Raw genomic sequence first — 23,504 nt, forward strand, 5'->3', positions numbered from 1 at the left:
ACGTCAAGGATAATAGTACCAAAGTTCCAAAAGTGAGTGATTGAGTGAATAGTGGTATCACTGACAAAAAACATGGAACTCAAAGGGGGCAGATGATTTGAGGGGAAATCAAAGATTACATTTCTTTAATGTTTTCAAGTTTCCTAAGAGTTTTCCTCATAATAACCCTATGAAGTTGTCAGTATATGTACTGTTGTCATTTCAATTCAAAGCAAACTGAGGCATGGGGAGTTTAAAATCAATTACACAGGGTCATAAATGTATTTACAAAAAGGGAAACTGAGGCATGTATTTTAAGTGACTTGCTGAGGGTCACAGAGGTACACATAAAGAGGCAGATCCAGAATTCAGACTCAGTTCTTCAAACTTGAAGATTATTTTCCAAGATATATTTCCTTGTATTAGTAAAGCTTAGCTTGTGATGAATTCTTTTGCCATTCAAGTTCATAAGCCACCTTTAAATCTATTTATGGATATCTCAGGAATCCATGGTTCCTGGGTAAAAAAAAAAACCTTGTACATTAAATAATACATACTAAAACACACAACAAAACTAAAATTCTAAAAGCATTGGAATATGAGTTTCAGTTTAGATAAGTTATCCACACTTGAAGATAAGTTTAATCACTTAGCTCATATTTTCTGAACCATGACAACACCTGCTGACAGCTACCTTATATCTAAGAGGAATGAACCTAGTCTCTAGGGTGTGTCCCTTGAAATTTTTTATCTTATTTTTGTGATAGCAAATGTCCAAAGGAGGGACTTGCTCTTTTGTTATTGGATGGCACAATGGAAAGATCTAACAGCCCCCTAGTTTTCTTATTTTTTTTTCAGACTTTCTGGAAATAAGACTGTCTTATTGTCTCTACTGGGTGGGAGTCTAAGATTCTAAGCTTCTTTTATGAACCTGAGCTACTTTTGTTTCTAAACTTCATTTGACTCATAATGACTGCTGGGGCCATCTTAAAGCATAAGTTGTTTTGTCATGGCACAGAATAATCTAGAACAGAGAAGGACAATATCTTATTATATTGGATGAATTATAATAAAATTATATATATATATATATATATATATATATTACTGTGTATGAAGTACTCAGCTAAGGTAATAGGAGATGCAAAATTTACATAAAACAGAATCCTTGCCCTCATGGTGTTTATATTCTAATAGGGGATAATGCATAAACAGAAAGCACTTTAATACAAAATATTGTTGTATGAATTCATTACAGAAATACAGAATATACAGAAATAATTTTATACAACACTATATAAATTACAACCACCATATTGGTCTAAATTATCTTTCTTTACTCATATGCATCTTCTACACTGCATTTTATAGCATAGATATTCAGTACCTTTTGATGCTAGTGATGATCAAATATTATATATATATATATATATATATATATATATATATATATATATATGTCAATTGGTTTATAAGAAGATGGCAATGATGATGGTGTTGATGTTACTGCCCTGACATAAGTTAACTCCAATTTCCACAGAAAAATCTCCCCCTAAACAACATGCTCAGAACTCTCTCCTTCCCATCTCTCATCCCATCATGGGGGGAAAGAAAAAGAAATTTCTTTAACACATATGCTTAGTCACAGCAAAACAGATTCTTCATCAGATATGTTAAAAGTATATTTCTTGTTCCAGTCCCTAAATCAATCACTTCCTATAGTAGAAGCATGTTTCATTCTCCATGCTCTGGAATCTTGAATAGTCATTGTTCTGAGCATATGTGGTTTTGTTTTTGTTTATTTGTTTTTTAAACTGTGCTATTGTACTACTCCTGGCTCCTCATTTTATTTTTCATTAGTGTTCAGAATTGTTTGTTTTTATAATATTGATGTTATAATATAAATTACTTTTTTGTTCTGCTAACCTCATTCTGCATCAGTTTAAATAAATTTTTTCATATCTCTTTGGAATCATCTATTTCCTCATTTATTTCAATATAGTATTAATATTCCATTGAATTCATTTGCTGCAAGTTTTTTTTTTTTTAATTAATTAACTATATATGGATCTGGTTCAATCCGATCATGTCACTCCTCTGCTCCAAAAGTTTCATTGCATCCCTCTTGCCTCTAGGACAAAATGCAATTCTTTATTTAAAACTCTCCAAAACTAGCTTCCACTCACCTTTTCTGGTACTCATAACTCTCCTTTTTAACTTTTATGACCCAGACACACTGGTCTACTTTTTGTGCCCTAATGGTAACAATTGAACCACTTTAGTGTTCTTGAGCAGGTGATCACCCATGACTGTAATATATTCTCTTCTCAGTAACCTCTCTTAAAATTCCTTGTTTCCTTCAAAGCTCACTCAATTCCACAGCTTCTTTAGGGATGAGGCCTATGTCCTTCTGTAAATGGCTGAAACTATGAAAAGGTGTACTTGAATCGGACAACTGAGCACTTAAGGCTAATTAATTACCTATCTGGATATGAGACAATGACTCTATTAGCATATGTTTGGAAAAATGGCTCTTCTCACCACTGGTGCTGGCTCAATGTTTGATGTTAAGATAATGGTAGGCAAGGATTAGAGGGTAGGGTAAGAGAGGTGAGATTTCACTTGGCAGTAGGAGGAGGAGGAGAAAGGTGAAGATTCTGGACTCTAGAATGGAGAAGAGATCTTTGGCAAAACTCCTGGGAATCTGCCTACTTCTTTCACTCCTCCATCTAAAGATCAAGGACTTGTACTTACCCTGATGCTGGCTGATCCTGAGGTTTCCAGGGAGTTAGTTTGGACTTAACATCCTTCCCCTCCAATGGCTAGTGACCTCCTCTCCTCTCTCCTGAAATTACTTAGAAATTATGTTGTATGTTTTTCCTGTTCCCCAAAAACCGTTTTTGCTGTTTCCATAAGAAGAATGTAATTGTTTCAGTTTTTGCCTTTGTATCCTAGTGACTAGCACAGGGCCTGGCCTGTGCTTAATAAATGCTTATTAACTGATTAATCGCTGCCTAAATCATGAATCTCTACTACAAGCTATGGTGAGACATTTGAAAGAAGATTAGATTTGGAATGAAATTATTGCTTTGAATTTTGGTGATCTGGGATTTTAGCAAGTCTTTGACCCTTTTTGTGTTATATTTTCCTCTATTGTAGACCAAAGGAGATTTGTATGGAATCAATCAATCAACAACAAAATAGTGAGCATTTCTATAGCTCTATTAGTCTTCCCAAGAGCTTTACATACATATCATTTTTTCATTTGGTTTTCAAAACATCCTTGGGAGGAAGGTCCTATTGTAATCTTCATTTTTACAGAAGGAGAAATTGATGATGATTTGATCAAGTGATTTGTTTAGGCTCACATAGCTAGTATATGTCTGAGGCAAGATTTTGAATAAGATCTTGCTGATTCCAAATCCAACCTTCTATTCACTGAGTATCATGTGAATCCCTATCATAATGATAGGAACACAAAGACCAAAAAAACATAATTAGTTCCTGCTTTCAAAGAGCTTCTATTCTTCCAAGGAGCTAACAGATACATGGAAAAGCACATACAAAATAAATTCAAGGTCACTTTTGGAAGGGACTCAAAAGGGGCCCACTGGAAAAGGTTGTGCTTTATTTGTATGAATTTTTAAGGAAAGTAAAAAATTCTTAAAGGAAAAATAATTGAGAATCCATTCTAGGCATGGAGATTAAAAATGAAGTGTTATAGGAAAATACGGCATGAAGGCTAGTGTCATAAAACAAAGTGATGTTTAGACTCAGATAGAAAGGGGGCCCTAAGTTGAATTGGGGAATGTTGCCACCCAATGGTCTTCAAACCATGTGTTTAATATCTCTGTCTTAAAATATATAACAGGAGGGGCAATTAGGTGGCAAAGTGGTTAGAGCACCATTCCTGAAGTCAAGAGGACCTGAGTTCAAATCTGACCTCAGACACTTAACACTTCCTAGCTGTGTGATCCTGGGAAAGTCACTTAACTCCAGTTGCCTCAGCAAATATATATATGAAAAAAAAAAGATACAATAAAGCCTGGAAATATAGGTTAGTAGTAGGATATGAAAAAACTTCAATGGCCTCATGGTAATAAGGAGCTACTGAAGATTAGTGATCCTGGAAGCAACATGGTTGGACTGGTATCCAGCTGTGAAAAAAAAAAGGAATTAGATCTCTTAGGACCTGCCTCTGAAATCATAGTTGCATGAACCTTTCCTATACTTATGCCCCTACCTCTCCCACTCCAAGCTCCCAAGTGGTCTGGACAGTTTCAATCGCCAAGATCTTCCCTTATGCAAAACCAAAATCTGCCTCCTTACAAATTATCCATTGGTTCTAGTCCTCTGAAGCAAATCAGGACAAATGAGCCCCACTACCACCACCCTGGAAGATGAAATATTCTAAGACGTCGCTTTTGTATATAGTCAATACTTAATAAAGATGTGTCCATTGATAAGAAGGGAGGGTGAGATGGTGATAAAGTGACAGCAGATGAAATGTATTAATATTCACATCAATATTAAGTACCTTCCTCCTCAGCCTGCCTTTTTCTTGCTGCAGCTTGAGTGACCAGGCTGGCTCTTGCCATGATGTAAATAAGCTGCATGCCAGTCAGTGGTCTCCACACATGTACAAGAATCAAAATAAAGACAAACAAGGCCATTTGCATAAGCAGAATCTGCTCAAATGTCAGCAAACACAAACCAGCAGCAAATTCAAGGACAAGGTGGCGGATGGGGAAGGGAGGAAGGAGGGAGAGAGACCAAACCCCACCGCTTGCCCCCGCCACCCATGGTGGCCTCCCCAGCCAACAGTGTGAGCTGCTGGGAAGCTTGTCCTGTCAGATAAGCCCCAGCCAGACAAACGTTGTCATTTGACTTCAGCTGTATCACTCTGATACAGATCAGCTCCAGGTCCAAGTGTGACACGGAATCATTAGTGGGATTTGGTTTGACATGTACCTGGCTGGGAAAGCCAAGGTCTCTCCCTACCAACCCGACCCCCCACTCCCTCCCCTCCTGACACAGCCTCACATGTCAGAATGTGACATCCCAGGTGCCAACTGTAACATCCTGTGTATGGGGAGGGAGAGAGATTGGCACTGACAGCAGAGGTCGGCCCTGCCCCTGTGGCACGCTCCCTCACAATCTGGAGGAGATTTCTGGCAGCCCGTCCACCTTTAGAAATAAGGCAAAATAGATGGCTGCTTGTGGGGGTGGGGAGGGACTTGAGGGGAGCTACGATTGGAAGGCTACCCCCTCCCTAATACAGGGGGCTACAATGTCTGATATTCCACCTTTTAAAACGGTTTTAGCCACTGCTCTTTGCTCTTAAAAAGTCAACAGCTTTCTGAAGGAGTGACACATCAATTCAATAATACCTCATTGTGGACCTTTTTACTAAAGTCTCCCTTGTTGAAAAGGAAAGGGGACGTAATGGGCTGAGAACTTGGGGAGACAGGACAACCTAGTAGACTAAGACAAACATCTTGGTTTTAGGTCTGCAGGAGATGGCTCCAGAGGGAATAGAAGTATCTACATTGTATATGCTACAGTGTATCATGTTTTAGAATTACATATTACATTATTCATATTATAGTACTTAGTATCTTATGGTTTACAAAGCTGCATTCTTCTCACAACCACTCTGGGAGGTAGGTACTATTATTAATCCCATTTTACAGATGAAAAAACTGAGGCCGAGAGCCAGCAGCCAGCAGCCAGGAAAGAACCAAGCTCATAAACTCTTTAAAGGAAAGAAGTTCTTTTCTTCTCTATCCCCTATTCTGCATAGGTTTATCTCATTTAGTAACAATTGGCACTCCTTCCAGAAGTTTGAGAATTCCTTAGTGAATGGAAACATACAATCTAGGCAGATACATACAAAAAAAAAAACAATCATTTGAGGGAGAAAGCAATTTCAGGAAATGTAGCTTCTGGCAGCATAGAAGAGAACCAGCTATGGAAAGAAACAACTCTGAGAATACGACTAAAATAAATACTACTACTACTATTAATAATAATAATAATTAGCACAATTTTTTTGGCAGAACATTTTATATACTTTATGTTATGTCATCTTTATAATAACCTGTGTTAATTGATATTATCACATACACACATTTTACAGATGAGGAAACTGAGGCAAACAGAGATTAAGTGACTTGACCAGGATCACCCAAATAGAAAGTATCTGAGGCAGGATTTGAACTCATCATCTTGTCTCCAGCTCCAATATTCTATCCATTTCACCATTTAGCTAATCAACCTACCTAGCAAAGATGCTAGCTCAAAGGATCATTGAGAATTCTATGAAGACAGAAAGGATTCCAGATCCTGTAGTATTGTGAAATACTTTTGCTGCAAGTATATCATAACATGTATGCCTAACTATCATTGTCCTGTAAGTTTAAGGCCACTTTTCCCAAGGGTATTGCATGCATTTTTTGAAGAGTACACCTAAATGTATTAGAAGAATATTTGATATATGCTCTTTTTATTATTCCATCATAAACAAATGCCTTTATTTAGAGATAACTGTGTCTAGTGCCTGAATGTTAATGGAAAGTTCCATACTAATGGAGACCCATGAGCCATAGTGTTAAGAGTAAAGATTCAAATAAAGAGTCTAGGGAAGTCATCTCCCCTTCTCCCACCTACCCCACCTGTGATGTAACCTCGGAATCTGAGAACAAGATAGGACAGTACGCTAAAAGAGATATTATGCTCATATATGTCATTTTCTTACACCACAGTCTTATTCCAAAGATTTTCATCCCATAGATTGTTTGGCCACTACCCAACCGATGGCCAGTCACTTTGTTTTCAATTTCACTTTGTTTTAGTTTTATTTCCATAGAAAGTGAAACACGAGGGCATAAAGAACTTTTCTTTTCATCTTTGATTTCCTTGGGACATATGTCTACAGTGGAAACATTCGGACTAAGGGATTAAAACTGAGTGTTATTTTCAACATAGTTCCAAATTTTATTCCCTTTGTTTTACAGATGAAGAAAGTCTGTAGAACTCATTCAAAGATAACTAATAGGTGGCAGAAAGAGGCTCAAACCCAGGGCTCTTGCCTCTGGATTATAGTTCACTTTTTACTGTATCACAATGCCTTCTTTGATAAGCAAAGATTTAAAACTCAGTCCCCAGAGTTGGTCTTGATCCTAATCTCTGTATGCTCTGCCCTCAGACCTAATTTCACACTGTCACGCTCCCCATTTTAATATCCAGATTTAGAGAGGACAAATCAAAAAAAGAAGATAGTTAAGGACAAAGAGAGGCAGGATATCTTTTTTTATGGGAAAGGAGAGAGAACAAAATATTAAACAGGAAAATACTCCCCCCTCATTTCTTTCTTCTTTGCCATTTCTTCCATGGGCCTCATCCATCTATGCAAAGACCTTTACTGGAGGGGCCTGACACTCCTAGAATAAGTGTAAGTGAGCATGCCAGTGGCTTCCTTCCAGCTTGCTTTCCCCTACATAGGGAGAGATTGATAAGTTGGATACAGGAGGCCAAAGACAGTTTGGGCATGAGGTACATTCTCCAACATCTAAATAATAATTTATAAAGAGACACAGTCCAATAGTACCAAGGATGGGGCTGGATCAAGGTGCTCTGGAGACACCTGTTCTCAGTGAACAGCCAACCTCAGCCTGTCTCTGTCCCAGTCCCATCTTTATTGAGTCTGGAGCAGGGCCAACCACTTTTATGAAGATCACATTCCCAGACAGTTCCATAAGCACCAAACAGTTCTATGAGGCAATCAACCATGTGATGGAAGGGAGGTTTTGAATGCATGTTATACTGAGGCCAGGAAAACTGGAAGCCTAGATAAAGCCCATACTAGATAAAAGTATGAAGAAATCATCATTTTTTTTTTCCTGAGGCAATTGAGGTTAAGTGATTTGCCCAGGGTCATATAGATGTCTGAGGCCATATTTGAACTCGGATCCTCCTGACTTCAGAGCTGGTGCTCCATTCACTATGTCACTAGCTGCCCCTAACATTTCTTGAAGTATATATAAAAGTGCTTTTCTCACAACAAACCAGTGAGATACGAGGATATTTATTTCTATTTTAAAAGCTAGGAAGCTGAAGATCAGAAAATTCAAGTCATTGCCCAAGGTCCCATAACTGGAGACAGAATTAAAATTTCTCTTTTACTCCACTATAAAATTCAATCCAATCCATAAGTGCCTCCTCTACCTGTATTAAGCACTGGTGATACAATTGATAAAAAAAAAAGAAAGCCAGTCCCTTCCCTCAAGGAGCTTAAAATCTAATGGGAGATTAGATTTTAGATTAATGGAAATTAAATTAGCTTTAGATTAGTGGAAAATCTAGTGGAAATAATCCATAAATGGAGGTGGGAAACTGGTGGGAAAGGTTGAGGGAGGGTAATAACAGGGAATATCAGGAGTGGGGCATCTTCTGCCATGGTATTGAAACCAGACAGAGGAATAGATGCAAAATAGAGTAAGTTGAGAATTCCATTTCTGCCCTCTATAAAGGTAGGTGTTGGAAGTAGTTTGGTACCTCACCCTCCAATCAATGGAGAGAGGAGGCTGGAACAGGTGGTATCAATCAAGGCTTGAGTTAATAACAGGGCCATAGGATTAGGAGTGATGAGTTTATCTGGAAAGGTCCCTTTTTGAAACCAAGTAGAGTAGCAGATGCAAATTTGGATCCAGCTTCCGCTTCTCACAGAGTGAAAAACTGGGTTAGTTTCCTGGTCTTGATCTAGGGGCAAGTCACAAATTTATATCGACCTTTGGTTTTCCCATCTGTAAAAAAGAAAAAGAAATTGAAATTGGCATAGCTATGCTTACCTTACCTACCTCACAGGATATTATAAGAAAAGCCTAGTACGAATGACTTGTCCAGGCCAAAGAAAAGCATCAGAGTCCACATTCGAACCCAGACCTTGTGATATCAAATCCAGCACTCCTCTCTACCTCCTTCACCACCAACATCAATCCCACCCCGAAAGAAGAGGCCAAATCCACATTGCCACTCCCCGCAGTCCTTGGAAATGTGTGTTCAGCCACCCCCAGGTAGGGAGCTGGAGGGGAAGACTGAATCACAAAACAGATCTAAATAGCCTTAAAGCTGCCAATATCATCTCTCCCAGCTGCTATTTTAAAGTAACTTTCAAACCGCTTAAGTGAGGAGGCAGAAGGCAGCTTTAGCAGTTCCTCTCTGACTTGGGGGTCCTTCCATTTATTATTTACACATGTGAACTAGAATCCTTCAGACAAAACCCAGCGAGTTTTATCGCCTTTTCCAAAGGACCGAGATATTTTCCATACAAGCCACTGCAATTAAAATGACATCCCAAGAGGCATCCGAAAAGCAATAAAAGAAAATACTCATAATGATCATATAAAAAAAGAACGGAATTCTCTGAGCGCTTCAGAAAGTGCCAGTCCCTTGTTCGCTCACTTCCCCGGCGTCCCCGCTAAGCTTCCCAGGGAAGAACTGACTTTTGAAAACACTGCAGATCTCCACAGGAAATCTGCTGACGAGGCAGGAGTGAAATTTAATAGGGGCCTCTCCGTGCTTGATCACCTTCCTGCCAGTGGGGACACCTACGGTTGGAAAGAATGACAGGGAGTATAAAAAGAGAAGCTAACAGCCTGCGGGGCGAGCAGCGACGGGGCAGCCAGCGACCTGGGGAGAAATGGCACGTCGGACTGGGAGCAGCGGCGGCTGAGGCTGCGAACTTGAGGCCGGCCCGGCCCGGCTGCGGCGGAGCGGAACCGGCGCAACCCTGATGGGAAAGTGGCTCCGAGAGCCAGGTCACCGGTGAACCGGGGGCTGAAGGCTTTCCAACAGATGTAAATCAGGGCGACTCAAAGCACCGGAGCGGAGGACAGAAAGAATCCAAGACATCATGCTAAGCTTTGGGTCCCCAAGGCTAGCCAGGGTGGTTGGATTCTGGCCTTGGGAGCTGGAGACAGCAGCGTGCCATGCTGCGCTGATGCTTACGAGCTTTGTGACCCTAGGCAAGTCACTTTTGCCCTCTGTAAATTTTTTCTGCTCTAAAATGGGGGGAGTGACAATAATAAAGATAGTAATGATGGAAACTGAGGTCATGAATGCATACATGTATAGAGGGACAGATGAGAGAAAGAGACAGAGAGAGAGACAGAGAAAGAGACAAAGAGAGACAGAGATAGAGACAGAGAGAGTGAGTGTAGACAGGAGATAAGAATCACACAGACAACAAGGAGGAGAGATAGAACAGGAAAAAGGAAAAGGAAAGAGGAAGAGTTGGAGAGAAGAAAGTAGGAGTGAAGGGAGTAAAACAGAAAGGAAAGACGGAGAAAAAGAGAGAAAGAGAGACAGAGAAAGACACACACACAGAGATTGAGAGAGAGCAGCGAGAGAGATTGAGAGACTGACTTTTTAAGAGCTTACATTGGCTTACATTGGTTCAATAGATAGAGCCCTGAGCCATTTTCTTGAGTTCAAAATTCAGCTTCAGACACTTATTAGCTGTGTGATCCCAGGCAATTTCCCTAACCCTGTTTGCCTCAACTCTTCCTCTGTAAAATGAGCTAGAGAAGGAAATGGCAATGCAGTTCAGTGTCTTTGCCAAGAAAGCTGGTGTCAGGAAGAGTTGGATATGATGGAGAGGGAGAGGGAGAGGGAAAAGACCAAACTAAAACAATAATCCTTTACATTTGATAATAATTCTTGTCCTACCTGCCTCTTTGGATTTTTTAAGTGCTCGGCACACTTAGAAGTATCCTATAAATGAGTTATTTTTACTCAAACAATATCCAGCTGTGATCTCATTAATTAGTCATTTAATTAAGAAGTATTTTTTGAAAATTAAACCGAGAAATCGATTGAAATTGTCTCCTCAGTCTTTGGGTCATGAGGCAGTATTCCTGCCTTAAGTCCACCCACCTGGGAGAAAACCCAAACTCCTAGGAATAAAACATTTCTGTTAACTGGGGCAGCTGTGATGATATTTAGTCTCTGCTTGGTAGTCCCAAGAGAATTACCTCTTCTAGAGTCACTAGGTGTCTCAGTGGATAGAGCGCTGGTCATAGAGTTAAAGACCTGAATTCAAATTCAACTTCAAACACTTAGGTATGTTCAGATAGTAGCTATGTGATCCTGCTTCAGTTTCTGGTCTTAAAAAATATTGTTATTCAATTCCATGACTACATAGTTTGATGGCGTGGGACAATGAAGGGTCAAAGGCTATATTCGTAACCTACCTCTTAATAATGAAGCTACATTTTTGTTGTTGGAGGGCTAGTTAAATGAAGTAGGTATAACAGAGTTAAAGAAATGCACTTAAGGATTTAAAGATATTAAAGGTACATACGTTTATGGTTTTTAAATTTTATTTTCAAGCATTAGTTCTGGAGTCAGGAAGACCTGAGTTCAAATTTAGCCTCAGACACTTGACATTTACCAACTATGTGACCCTGGACAAATCATTTCACCCTGATTGCCTTGAAAAAAAATGAAAAAAGATAAAAATTACTTTTTTAACATTACTTTTTTTTAATTTTGAAGTCCAAAAATCTTTCTTTCCTCTTATTCCTCCCTTACTTATTGAAAAGATGAGCAACATGATATCAATTATCCATTTGAAGTCATGCAAAACATGTTTCCATATTAGCTCTGTTACAAAAACCCCCTACAAAACATAAAAAGCAAGAAACATCAAGAAAGTAACAACAAACATGCTTAAATTTGCATTCAGAATTACATAGTTCTCTCTGGAGATGAATAGAATTTTTCCTTTGGAATTGTCTTTCATCATTGTAATGACCTGAATAGTTACGTCTTTAACAATTGATCATCCTTGCAACATTTCTGTTATTGTGTACAATGTTCTGTTTCTGCTCATTTCACCATTTCATTTTGCATCAATTAATATTAGTCTTCCCAGGTTTTACTGACACCATTTTGCTCATTATTTCTTATAACAGAAGAACCTCAGAATCTTTGATTTTTTTTTACCTAAAATATATGTTTTTATTAAAGTTTTTTTATTTTCAAAACTTATGCATGGATAATTTTACAGCATTAACCCTTGCAAAATCTTTTGTTCCAAATTTTCCCCTCTTCCTCCTGCCCCCTCCCTAGATGGCAAGTAATCTAATATATGTTATACAAGAACATCATAATCATATACAACAACTTGTTCATCCCTTTCCCAATTGATGGACATCTCAATTTCCAATCTTTGCCACAACAAAAAAGCTGCTATAAATATTTTTAGACATATTAAGTTCCCCCCCTCCTTTTCCTTTATCTCTTTGGAGTACAGATCTAGTAATGGTATTGCTGGGATCAAAGGGTATTCAGTTTTGTAGACCTTTGGGTGTGGTTCCAAATTGTTCTCCAGAATGGTTGGATTGGCTCACAACTCCACCAACAATGCACCAGTATCCATATTTTTCCTTGTTCCATCATTTATCATTTTCCTTTTCTGTTATTGTAGCCAGTTTGATACGTGTGGAATGTTACCTCAGAGTGGCTTTAATTTTCATTTTTCTAATAGATAGTTATATAGAATATTTTTCCTCCATGAGACTATTGATAGCTTTGATTCCTTCTTCTGAAAACTGCCTATTAATAGTCTTCGAACATTTATTAATTGGGGAATGGCTTTTATTTTTATAAATTGGCTCAGTTGCCTCTCTGCTTGAGAAATGAGGCTTTTATTAGAGAATCTTTCTATAAAATATTTTTCCCAGTTAAGGATGAATCCATTTTAAAGTTATAGATTATTAAGTGAAAATTTCATGACAAGTCTAGACTCTCACTTCCTAATCCCTATCTTTGAAATGTATTTATACTTGATATCTTTATAATGTGAATATCTAGTAGTCTGTTCACATTCTATAACTTATTCTAGGCAATTATTACACATTTCCTTAACTGCCTTTTCTACCCTCCCTAGATTCTCAGCTAAAATCTCAGTTTCTATGAGAATCTTTTGCTGATCTTCCTTAATGCTAGAGCTTTCCCTCTGTTGATAACCCTCAGTTTATTCTGTATACATCTTGTTTGTGCATAATTTGCATGTGAGAAATGGACTGCATTTTGCCTTTCTCTGAATTTCCAGTGCTCAGAACATAACAGGACATACAGAGATAAGAGGAAGAGAAATTGGGGAAGGGGGCCTGTGATTGGCACATAATAGGAACTTAATAAATACAAGTTGATTGACTATCAGCAAATCATTTCATCTTTCAGAATTCTAGTTTCTTCATCTGTAAAATGAAATGAATAATATTTGCACTACTTCCCCAGAGGATTATAATAGAGAAATCACCTTATATAACAGCATATTATTATTGTTGTTTTTATTGTTATTAATGTTACTATTATTATCGATGTTATATCTGATTTAGTTCACATCATTTTAAAGGTCCTACAGATTAGAGAGTATATCTAACTCCATAAGCTACCAACTTGCACAATTAGATTCTTAATGTTTTGATTATAACAGTGATAACAATTGATGATGAAGATGACAACTTAAACGCAAGCAAAATGAAGTCTAATCTAATCTGGCCAAGATGACTGTCTAAACAGATGATAGGTGACCCATTTCCCACATATCCACTTCAGCAAAATTCTGAACGTGAGAAATCAAATAATTATAAAGAAATCAAATAAAAAAAAACTTACATAAGTGACTCCTTAAACCTTACAGAACTACAGACAAAGTCAGCTAGAATACCTGGGAAACCATTCTCAAAACCACCAAGCTGAAAAACAAACAGAACATGTCTTGCCCTAAACTTGATCCCACTTTCCCCTGTACTCGTGCTCATGGAAAAAGTGTGCCATGTACTTTGGAGGGTTGTTTGTACCAACTGTTCTCATGATATCATCTTAGCAAATGGCTACGAATTGATATTTACTGACAATCATTGCAGGAAGCACAGCAGTGTGGACTGGTTAATCACAGCATTAGAAATATAACCCACAATCCTCAAAGTTTGTCCTATATGCCTGCAGGGACATAACAGTCACATTTTGAGGATCTTACACATCTTTTCTGTAAGAATTGGGATAGTACTTTCAGAATTTACATATGTTTCACAAGGAAAAATCTAACACTTTAACAATCCATAAAATGGAATCTGCTATGTAAGTTGATCCTAAATATGTTCCAAGAGACACAAGTTAAACATCTACTAGAGAAATTCTTGAACAATGGTAATAGAATACTACAGATTGAATATTGATTGAGAAAAACAGAAATTAACATTACCTGTGTTATATTGTATTTTTATTTATTTTTAAAGAATTTTCCCATTTCTTCTTTAATGTAGTATTATATCAGCAGGGATGACCACTCATGAGTTTGACACCTGTTTTAGATAGATTTTTTTTGACTCTGAATGGGTAGTTGATCTCAATGTATTCAATGGTGCCTCACAGTTTTAAAAGTCCATATATTTTTCCTTGGGCTGAGGTTATATGTTCATGGTAAATCCAGCAGGGACTATTAGTCATTTCAGCTGTGTTTGTCAAACGTTATCCTTGGGTAGCATCTCCATAATGCTGGGCTTTGGGAGTCAAGAAACTGATAAAACAAAAATGCAAGATAGAACCTAGACAGCCAAAGTGGAACAGAACCTTCCTGAGAAACAGGAAGGTTGGGATTTGGACATGAGTTACAGATAAGTAATGAGTCAACACCAAATAAGCAGTCACCAATAAAGGATTACATAGAAAGTAGGAGCCAAGACAAGGCAAAGGTTCCAAGGCAGGTAATCAGAAAGGAAATCAAAACCAGACAACATAAAGAAGTTAAGGGAACTTTGAAACTAAGACAAATCTTGTTTCAGACTTCCTATCTTTTACAATCTTCCTTGTGAAACAGAATCCAGGAACTGACTGCTCAAGGGGTGCTAGACAAGGCCAACAGGCTTAGACTAATTATTTCAGAAGCTCAGCACATCAGGAAGATTTTGAGGGTCACAATGTGGGACCTAGAAAATCTAACCTCATAAGATGTTTAAATGGCTCTAAAAGTATCAATCAATCATTCGATCAACAAGCATTTAATGCCATGTAGAAATATTTAGCTTACTCATCAAGAGTTTTTTCTAATGATCAATCAATAAACAAAAGAGTATAACAACCCACACATGAGGTTCTAGAATAGTGAACTACACCTACTCAAAATCATAGCTCACAACACCACATCAAAATGTTTATTTTTGCTCTAATGTGTTCTGGCAGCCATTGGGTACAGTGTTTCTGCTGGTCATTGTTTTCCTTGACTAACTTCTCAATGCATCTCTTTACAGCTACTCATTCTTTTTTTAACACAAGTCTGCTAAAATACAATGCTAGAAGTTCTCCCAGGCAATGGCAAGCTGACAGTTCTTTGATAGTAGCCATCCCACCCAATCAACAAAATTCATACAGAATATCCTTTTATTGAAAATGTCAGATTAGATATTTCCAAGATCTCTTCCTAAAAATATTCTAATGCTGAATTAAATATTCCAAAGATCTAAAGGGAAAAAAAAAGAGAAAAAAAAAGCAATTCTGAGACATGTTCTTTATTTCTCAGCCACCTAGGACAGTGCCTGCACATAGTAAGAACTTAATAAATGCTTATTTTATTCCTTCTCTCTTAGCCTGCATTTCTGCCTTTTTTATGCTTATATTTCAGAAGAATACTCTTGTGTGAGTTGTACGGGTGCTGTTGCTTGATCAGTAAGAAACTTGATCTTCTCACTAGGCTATCAGTTTGGGTTTCTGACACTGCATCTTATGAGTATGTGGATAATTTGTGAGAAATTACTCTCAAATTAAAAATCAAAAAGAAATCATTAAATTTGTAGAACCCCCCCCAATTATTAACCATGACAACAGGCAATTTGTCTAGTGAAAAAGAGTACTGATATTTACATTATATATCTGATATTTACATTATAAATCTATTATATACTAGCTGTGTGATCATGAGTAAGTCACATATATAAAATGATGGCATTGGACAAGAGAACTTCTAATGTCCCTTCTGACACATGGACCCAAGTGACCAAGGGCAAATTATCTACTAAGTTTACTTTTTTTCCTCTGTTAAATAAGAATGATAACACACTAAATCACAGCACTGTGATATAATCATAATCATAACAAAACTGATATGACTTTAAGATTTTCAAATTACTAAATCACAGAATTGTATTATAATCATAATCATCATGATAGCAACACTGATATGACTTTCAAATTTTCATATTACTTTATAAGTATCTTCACAACAAACCTGAAAATAGGTACTATTGTCTCCATTTTATAGATGAAGAAAAGAAGAAAAAAGGAAGGAAGGAAGGAACAAAAGAAGGAATGAAGAGAAGGAGGGAGAAAGAAGGAAAGAAAGAAAGAAAAAAGAAAAAGAAAGAAAGAAAGAAAGAAAGAAAGAAAGAAAGAAAGAAAGAAAGAAAGAAAGAAAGAAAGAAAGAAAGAAAGAAAGAAAGAAAGAAGGAAGGAAGGAAGGAAAGAGAAAGGAAGGGAGGGAGGAAGGAAAGAAGGAAGGGAGGGAGGAAGGAAGGAAGGAAGGAAGGAAGGAAGGAGGAAGGAAGGAAGGAAGGAAGGAAGGAGTTCAGCAAAGAGGAAAGGAAGGAAAGAGAAAGGCAGCCAGGCAGGCAGGCATGAAGGAAGGAAGGAAGCAAGCATCTATGCTGCCCAACTGGAACTAACAGATTGGCTCCCCAGCTGGGAAACTACTACTACTTATGGTTGCTTGTCCTTCCTTCTGGGAAGAGAACTGTGACATAAGAAAGGTGATGTCATGACTTGCAAGTGAATTGGATTTAAGTGGGGCAGGACTATGTAAAGTCATTCTCCTTACTCTGTTCCAAATCCATATGGATTCAATGACAAGATATAAATCAGGATTCCTGGAGACAGCCCATTATGCAATGGGAGGCTTTGGCCTCCAAGGTCTTTAACAGATCTCAGTTTGGCTGAAGCCGCACCCTTTCAGTGATCCCTTTCCTAACTTTTTATCATGTAGTTTCATCAAAGCATAAAAGCATGCAAAATACCAAAAATAACATCATTTTAAACATGAATCACCTTGGGAATAGAGAGAGAGGTGGGATTCTCTGGGTTCATTAAAGTTCCATTGATTTTTAAAGGTGGTGGATCATATTTTTTGACTGATTGTACAGATAAGATCCTTTCTTGACTATTGTGAGATACATGTCGCTGAACAGCCTAGAAATAAAGAAGTTATGTCCAAATCCTAATAGCCAGCTTGCCCTGGGAAAACATTAGAAAACAAAGTGGAAAAAGCAGAAATGTAAAAGAAAGAAGGCAAAAAGAAGGAAGGAAAGGAGGGAGGAGGGAGGGAAGTAAAAAGAAGAAAAAAGAGAAGGAAGAGGAAGTAATGGGGAAATAGAAGCAAGGGAGGGAGAACCCTTCTCTGATTTAAACATCCCCAATTCTTTCAACCAAGTCCTTGAAGATTAGTTGGACTTCCACATCATTCCTCAGTTCAGAAATTTATCTGCTGGCTACAAACTATTCCAAAACCAATGAGCTAGTCTGCCGTGGTAAATGGAATGATTTCTGAAGGCTGTATAATGACCAGTGAACTTTACAATGGTCCTTCATGAGCTTAAAGTTAGCAGCCCACCACTCACATGGCCTTTTTGATAGTCTTGCTGCCTTACTAATATTATAGAGTAAGTAGTTAATTCAAACTTCAATCCCGCCACCACTTTTTAGGTGAAATATTCTAATGTTGTTTTGTTTTCTCAATAATCTATAAAAAATAACCTTTTAAAAAAATTTTGAGTTCTAAATTTGCCTCCTTTATTATCTATCTCCCTTCTTGAGAAGGCAAGCTATACTTTTTATTATATTACTATTATTACTATATTATATTATTATATAATATTACTATATAATATTATATTACTAATAAATATATTTTATTATATTACTATAGATGATACAGGTGAAATCATGCAAAACATATTAGGCATGTTGTGGGAAAAAAACAAAAAAAAACAAAAAACAAAACAACAGACCCCCCCAAAAAAAACAAGAAAATTTTTTAAAAATTAAAAATGTTTGATTTCTATTCACATTCCATCATTTTATCTCTAGAGATATAATGATATTTTTTTTTCATTATGAATCATTCAGAAAAGTCTTGGATCAGTGTATTGCTAAGAATAGCTAAATCATCCACATTGATCATTGAACTACATTATTGCTGTAATTTTTGTATGATATTCTCTTGGTTCTGTTCACTTTAAATTCCATCAGTTCACATACATCTTCTCTGGCTTTTTTCCTGAAAACATCCTGCTCATTTCTTATAGCACAATAGTATCGTATCATAATCATATACCATGGCTTGTTCAGCCATTCCCCGACTGATTACCATCAATTTCCAAATTTTTTCCACCATAAGAAGAGGTGCTCTAAATACTTTTGTACATGTGTTTTTTTTTTCTTTTTGTTTGGTCTCTTTGGCGTGCAGATCTAGTATCTTTGTACCCTTTGCTAGGGGTACGTAGTTGTCTTTGCTGGGTCAAAGAATATATATTAAAGTTCTTTGGGAATAATTCCAAATTGTTCACCAAAATAGTTGGATCAACTCACAACTCTACCAACAATGTATGAATATACCAATTTTCCCACATTTTCTCCAATATTAATCATATCCATTTTCTCTCATATTAGTTAATATGACAGATATGAGAGGGCACCTTAGAGTTGTTTTAATTTGCATTTTTCTAATAAATAGTGACTTAGAGCATTTTTCATATGACTGTTGATAATTTTGATTTTTTTCTTCTAAAAACTGCATATTCACATCTTTTGATCATTTGTCAAATGGGGAATGAATCATATTGTTATATATTTGTCTCAATTATCTATACATTTGAGAAATGAGGCCTTTGTCAAAGAACTTGCTGTAAAATTCATGGCACCCCTCCCAGTTTTTTGTTTTCCTTCCAATCTTGGCTGTATTGCTTTTGGTTGTATCTAACTTTTTAACTTAACATGATCAAAAATAGTCATTTTATATTCTCTACTTTTTGTTCTCTGTCTTTTCTTGGGGCCATTAATTTCTTCCCTTATCTATAGCTCTAATAGGTAAAATATATCATACTCCCCTAATTTGCCTATGTCATTATTCTTTATATCTAAAGCATATTCTCATCTTCATCTGATCTTGGTATACAGTGTGAGATGTTAGTTTATACCTACTTTCTGCCAAACTATTTTCCAGTTTTTCGTTTGTCAAATAATGATTATTGTCCCCAAAGCTTGGAGCTTTGCATTTATCAAACACTGGATTATAATACTTATTTAATACCATATTGTGGACCAAATCTATTCCACATTTTCACCACTATTTGTTAGTCAGTACCAAAATGTTTTCATGATTACTTCTTTGTAATACAGTTTGAGATCTTGTATCTTAGGACATTCTATTTCATTTTTTTTTTCATTGATTCCCTTGATATTCTTGACTTTTTGTTCTACTAATAATTTTTTACCTCTACAAAATAATTTTTGGTAGATTGATGACCCTCAATAAGTCAATTAATTTAAGTAGAATTGTCATTTATCTTATAAATTGTCATTAATCTTCAACCTACCCATTAGCAACTAATATTTCTCTAATTATATAGATCTGACTTTGTGTGTGAGAAGTGTTACATAGTTTTGTTTATATGGTTGTTGGGTTTGTCTTGGCAGATAGACTTCCAAATATTTCATATTGGCTCCATTTGTTTTAAATAAAATTTCTCTTTCTATTTCATCCTGTTGAAATGTTTTGATAATATAGAGAAATGCTGGTGATTTATATGGATTTATTTTATATCTGTATCTTTTGCTGAATTTGTTAATAAGTTCAATTATTTTTTAGTTGGCTCTCTCAATATACTTATCATCTCATCTGCAAAGACTGATAGTTTTATTTCTTGGTTACCTCTTCTAAATCCTTGGATTTCTTTTTCTTCTTTTATTTCTATCACTAGCATCTTTAGTATAATATTGTGGTGATAATGGGTATTCTGATCTTACTGGGAAGGTTTCTAATATCCCCATTATAGCTATCCTGCAACCTCCAAAGTAGTCTGGGCTTGAAAATAGTTTTACCTCGATCTTTTGTTGGTACTGCTGCTTCAGAATTCAATTTGAGGCTTTATTTTAAAGTATTTTTTTTTGTTGTTTTTTGCTGAGGCAATTGGGGTTAAGTGACTTGCCCAGGGTCACACAGCTAGGAAGTGTTAAGTATCTGAGATCAGATTTGAACTCAGATCCTTCTGACTCCAGGGTTGGTGCTCTATCCATTGAGCCACTGTGCCACCTAGCTGCCCCCATTTTAAAGTAGTTTTGAAGGAAATGTGGGAGAATCAAGATGAATCCCTGCCTCTATTCTGCTACCTTGGCTTTGTCCTAGAGGAATGAAGGAAGAATCAAATCATTACTTTCCTCAAAACTATTCAGTTAGTCCCTTTAATTTGATAATAGAGACAATCATATTCAAGGTCTCCCACATTACTTTGCAACATTTCTCATAATGTTTCTTACCATGTACTTTGCTTGATATTGATTCAATTGATCTGCTTGATTCCCCAGATGGGCTTGGTACTTCTCTATCTATGACTTTGCTCTTGCTGTCCCTGTTGCCTAGAACAGCCTTCCTTTTACATTTCTGCCTCTTGAATTCTTTCACTTCCATTGAAATTTAACTCAAGTGGCTCCTTTTTCGAAAATCATCCCCAATGCCTCATGCTTCTAACACAATTTTCCTTGAGACCTCAAAGACATATTGTTTTCTAATGTAGCAAGGTAGCCAGAAGAACAGACAACTTAACTATCTTTACCTTTATCTCTTCAGACCTTAGTAGAAACATTCTGGAAGATAGAGCCTAAGAGCCCTGGGAAGAACCTCTCTCCTGCCTAAACCATCAGTCCTACTTCCAACTTAGCTCCCACAAACGCCATCCCAACAAGCATTTGGAGATGTAACCTATCAATTAACTCAGCAGGTGGTGGTAGCCCCTTCTGATCAGCCCCAGCTACTGAAGGAACATTAAAAAAAATTCTCACCATCAAAAGTCTTTGGTTCTGCAAACATCCAAAGAAAATATGGTTTTATTAATGGAGATTACATTTTAAAAGATGCATTATTTGAGCTCTATTTCTATATCCTAAGGACTATAGAATCTTTTTATCTGACTTTTAGCTGAAACTTCCTATCTATGTAGTCACCTCATATTAGAATGTGAGTTCTTAGGAAACATGGAATATCATGCTTTTGCATATCTTCTTAGAACAGAGCTATGCAAATGGCAAATATTTAATAATTTTTTTACCTCTTCATCAATTATGCATATGTTCCTTTTTATTGTGACTTGGGTTTTTTGAATTTAATTTTTTATTATTATTATAGCTTTTTATTGACAGGACATATGCATGAGTAATTTTTCAACATTGACCTTTGCAAACCTCTGTTCCAACTTTTCCTTTCCTTCTCTCCATTCCCTCCCCTTGATGGCAGGCAGTATTGTGACTATTATTAAATTTGATAGTTCCCATCTAGACTTTAAGCTCCAGGACATTGTCTCTTTCATAACTTTTCTATTTTAACTGACATCGGATATTGCTGTTTGCATACAGTAAGTAGTTAATAACTAAAATTTATTGGATTTTGTTATTAATTATCTTTTCATTGTATATGTTTCATTTTCTCAAATGACCTTCTTAAAGTAGCAATCATCTCTAATGCATCTTTTACCCTTTCCATTTTTCTGGTCCTAATAATACTGGACACAAAGGAACTTCAGAAATACTACATCAAAGAATCATATTTTTCCAATTGAAGGGAACCTAAAGGATAGATAGACCTAATCCTTGATTTTCCATATGAGGAAATTGAGGACCTAAGTGCCATTTGATTTGCCTAATATCAAACATACAAGCAGAAAAGTAAGGATTTGAATTAACTTTCTGACTCCAAATTTAATATTGCGCACCCATCTTGGAGAAGCTTCTGATTGCCAGAAGGTTAAACTGCCATACAGATAACATGGCTGATGATGAGAGATATAATTATAAATTGTTTTTATGCTTTTCAGTCCTTGTAAATTTTTTATCAAGTATGCAAACCTCATTGATTTCAGGCAATTCCAATAGACTTGTGATGGAAAGAGTCATTTGCATCTAAAGAGAGATCTACAGAGACTGAATGTGGATGAAAGCATATTTCACCTTTTTTTGCTGTTGTTGTTTGTTTGCTTGGTTTTTTTTTTTTCTTTCTCGTGCTTTTCTCCCTTTTGATATTTTTTTGTCTTGTGCAGCATGAAAAATATGGAAATATGTTTAGAAGAACTGCATATGTTTAACCTATATTGGATTGCTTGCTGTCTAAGAGAGAAGGGGGAGAAAAATTTGGAACACGAGGCTTTGCAAAGGTGAATGTTGAAAATTCTTTTTGTATGTATTTGGTAAAATAAAAATTATTATTTTTAAAAGAATGCAAACCTCTTTTTATACCACAATTTTTATCTTTTCCTTAAGCAAGCTATCTAGCAGAATTCTGACTATGTGGAGGAAAGTTGACTGATTCTAGCTTTTATTTCCCTGCACTATTCCAGGAAAAAGACCTGATGAGTAGCCAAAGGGCCCAGTAGGAAAAGGAAGCAAAGGGACCACAGGATGTACCCAATCAACCACTGAATAATTGAGAATTGACTGAAATTTGTTTTCATTTATATGCTGTCAAGCAAAGAATTCCTATTCTGGAAAACAAGAGAAGAGAATTCCATAGTCAAAAAAATACAAAACAAAATATGTCAAACTTTGGGTAGAAGTGATTTAAAGTACTTGGACAGATGAGGTGGAAATTTCTTTGAAAAAGAGGACAAAAGGGTTAATGATGGAAATTCTGTACTGCAGTCCTGTCATGGGGCAATGAGGGGTGAGAGACTATATTTTTCAGATTCTCTTGCCTTTCAGGGAAGCATATATATAGCCCAGCCTTAATAAAAAGCAATTTTCAGAGAAATTACTTTTTCAAATGTTAATAATGGTGTCTCAGATTTATTTAGCACTTGTCTCTGAGAACCTCAGGGGGCTGTCAGGACATGACTCCTCATCGTATTCTCAGTCACAGAGTAAGAGGAAGGAAAGATAACTGTCCCAATTTGATATGTAGGGAATGTGAAAGTACCCATGACTAAGAGAACCAGGTTTCATGTGTTTGCTAAATTTAGCTAGCCTGGCAAATGACATTTTATTACTTATTCAAAATATATTTGTTGAGTACCTACTATGTGCTAGCTTTTATGCTAGGTATAAGAAGAATATCATATGACCAGTGAGGGACAACCTCCACTTAACATGATCAGCAAATTCCATAATTCCTGATCACAGAATATTTTCTTGGAGGACATGATTAATGGAGAATTGGGAACAGTTTATTTAACCCGTTCCCAATAATCAAAAAGCAATTAAAGGGA

This window comes from Antechinus flavipes, chromosome 4 (genome assembly GCF_016432865.1).
Source record: "Antechinus flavipes isolate AdamAnt ecotype Samford, QLD, Australia chromosome 4, AdamAnt_v2, whole genome shotgun sequence".
Taxonomy (NCBI): Eukaryota; Metazoa; Chordata; class Mammalia; order Dasyuromorphia; family Dasyuridae; genus Antechinus; species Antechinus flavipes.